General features: G+C 40.8%; 1 pseudogene; it reads left to right on the top strand.

Moving 5' to 3' along the window:
- The first annotated feature begins 985 nt into the window (after positions 1-985).
- LOC128248633 (U6 spliceosomal RNA) lies at positions 986-1,086 on the top strand (annotated as a pseudogene).
- The last annotated feature ends 2,408 nt before the right edge of the window (positions 1,087-3,494 follow it).

Genomic DNA, 3,494 nt, shown 5'->3' with positions numbered 1-3,494 from the left:
ATATATATATATATCTGTGTGTGTGTGTGTGTGTGTGTGTGTGTGTGTGTGTGTGTATGTGTGTGTGTGTATTTTGCTTCAGTGATTCGACTGTGACCATACTGAGGCACTACCTTGACTACGAATCGACCCCAGTCGATTACGCCTGGTACTTATTCTATCGCGCTCTTTTGACGGGGATGTAAAAAAACCAGCACCAGTTGTCAAGTGGTAGGGAGGGACTAAAAACCACAAGGACCCACACATCCATCCATCCATCCATCCATCCATCCATCCATACATCCATACATACATACATACATACTTACATACGACGGACTTCTTCCAGCTTCTGTCATTGAAACCCACTCACAATGTGAGGGCCACCTAGAAAAAAGAAAAGAACGAAAGACAGAGACAGGTGAGGGGACAACAGACATGGTGTGTTAGTTTGATGCTCAGGAAAAGTCTTTGACGTTTCGAGCATACGCTCTTCTACACAAAGGAACGAGGGGGGAAAACAGATGGAGAGAATGAAAAAATCAGAGACAAAACAAAAAACCGTGTCCGGATTAACGATATCATTTCCATTTCTTTTTCTCTTGCATCTCTCATTCATTTTTTTTTACTCTTTGATGAGAGTTAACACGGATCGTTAGTTCCTCTCCTGTTCCTTCCATTGGTCCATTTGTTTTCATAGTACACGTTACTCAATTGTTGCTATTTCGTTTTTTATTTCCTTAAGGAAGGTTACCAGAGGTTCGATGTCATCTTGGACTTTGCAGATATGCTGGCACGGGACCACCAGCGATGGAGAGCACTAGTGGATCTGATCGGCCTTTTGCACCATGATGCCTCTACGACCACTAATCTGGGATGACCCCAGCCCCATCAAGCAAGAGCAAGAGTCACTCACTGCTGTTTTGTTTGTCTGACTCCATGTATTGTTTGTTTTTCTTTTCTTTGGGTCGAGACTTTATTTGTGTTTTTTTTTTTTAATCTACTGATCTTTATGGCAATACCTATACAAAATTAGAACGATACAGAGAAGATTAGCATGGTCCCTGTGCAAGGGTGACATGCAAGGGTGACATGGTCTCTGTGCAAGGGTGAAGCGTTCCATAATTTTTTTTAGGCGCAGGCGCGGCTGTGTCGTATGAAGCTTGCTTCCCAACCACATAGTTCTGGGTTCAGTCCCACTGCGTGGCACCTTGGATAAGTGTCTTCTATTATACGACGGGAACTGAAAGATGCCCGTTGTATATACGTATATATACATATATATCTATGTGTGTATCTTTGTGTCTATGTTTGTCTTCGACTACCACTTGACAACCAATGTTGGTGTGTTTGCGTCCCCGTAACGAAGCGGTTCGGCAAAAGTATTAGACAGAATAAGTATCAAGCTTTAAAAATAAGTGCTGGGGTCAGTTCTTTCGACTAAAAATTCGAAGCGGTGCTCTAGCATGGCCGCAGTCTAATGAGTGAAAGAAGAAAAAGATAACGGATAAAAAATATAGGTACACACACAAACACACACACACACACACACACACATACGCACACACACACGCGCACACACACACACACACACAATAACACACACACACACACACACACACACACAAAAGCGCGTGTGCGTACAAAAAATTGTTAAGGAGATAAGAATTTAGAAAATTTTGGAAGAACGTGGTTTCGAATTGATTTTTGTTTTGGAATATAAAGCTATATGCAAAAGATAAATGTTGGGTTGAAAACACATCTTGGATAGAAAAAGCTGAAAGCTGCTCCAAAAGTGTTACACACACACACACACACACACACACACACACACACATTTATACATTCGTGCACGCACGCACGCATATGCTGATGGAAAAGAAAAACGTCGTAACATCTCCGCGCCATAGCCGCTTTAAATTGTATACCTGTGCCACCCGCTGACTAAGACAACATCATAGCTTTGGCCGACCAAATTAGAAGCCTTAACGTAACAAGCTAGCATTACACATACAAGCAGTCTACTAACGGGATGACGGGGTACTCAGTACATACATACATACATACATACATACATACATACATATATATATGTCTGCTTATGTGTGTGTATATATATATATATATATATATATATATATATATATATACACCCATATACACACACACACACAGATATCAAGACCGAATGTATATGTGGAACATGACGTTTATCGAAATCTAGGCTGACCATCTCTGACAATTGTCGGGTTTTCGATGGCTGTACATTTTAAAATGTAGCAGCAACAGAGAACTCAAGCAAATGGGTGAACAGAGACTCGCAATCGCTTTGCCTAATCTGTCTTCCTCACGACAGCAGAAACAATGGAAGAGGCGGGATTTCATTGCTGCAGATGCACCTGATACCCCAACTGCCACCATTAATAATGGGCACCTTTTTTTGAAGAAAGATCCCTGACACCTATTGAGGAAGACGACACCTGCGTAAAGAAGTTTTATAATAGTGCTGAGTATACACATTTCCCTGTATCATGACGTTTGCTGTGGATGAGATTTCAGAAGCAACGGTTACTCAAAATAAATGGTACCTCCACACCGTCGTAAGAGACTGGTGGAAATGTAATCTATCAGAAATCTATCTAAAGATGACTGTAACAGTTTATTATTTTTCCAAGGTATAGACATTTAGCTATTATCTTCCTGGATGCCTTGACAAGAATTAGGAAACCTTGTGTATCACCCCTAAGAACGAGTAATCCATTTTGCTAAACTGTCATTACATCGCCCTATGTTTACCATTTCGTATATACGAGGAGATGCTGAAAAGTCCGTGGCCTTAAGGATTTTGCGAAACGTATGGTTGGAGACCCAACGTTCCGAGTTCTTTCACGAGGCATAGAAAATCTAAAGAAACGTTGCAATAAGTGTTTGAATCTGAAAAGTGTATATGTTGAATAAAATCGCTATTTAACTAATCCTCCTGTATTTCCTTTTATCCAAACCCAGCAACTTTTCAGCACACCCTCGTATCTGTCTATGTGCACTTTTGTTAGTTACATGGTCGTTGACTCCATGCTGGGTTCATCAAGGCGTTTGGCAAATAGTGCTTCTTTTGACATTTTGAGTGTCAAGTAAAGCTCATCGCAAGGCTAACCGAGTATAGTGGTGGTGGTGGTGGTGGTGGTGATGGTTTTGGTAAGTGGCGCTAGAGTACACTATATGTATGTGTGTGTGTATATGTATACAAACAAATCGATGCCAGGGCCAACAGGCCCTGGCATCGATTTATTCGACGAAAGTCCTTCTATCGGTGTCTTTTGCAGAACCGCTAGATTACGGGGACATGAACACACCAACACCCGTTGTCAATCAGTAACCGGGGATAATCACAAAGACACACACACATAGATATATACATACACATAAATATGTATGTGCACATACACATACATGCTTAGATACATTCATATATACATATATAGGTATATATGTATATATATATGTATGTATGTATG

The sequence above is a fragment of the Octopus bimaculoides genome, chromosome 8 (genome assembly GCF_001194135.2).
Source record: "Octopus bimaculoides isolate UCB-OBI-ISO-001 chromosome 8, ASM119413v2, whole genome shotgun sequence".
Classification (NCBI taxonomy): Eukaryota; Metazoa; Mollusca; class Cephalopoda; order Octopoda; family Octopodidae; genus Octopus; species Octopus bimaculoides.
Note: the sequence above shows the minus strand (reverse complement) of the source record. Positions and strands in the feature narration are given on the sequence as shown.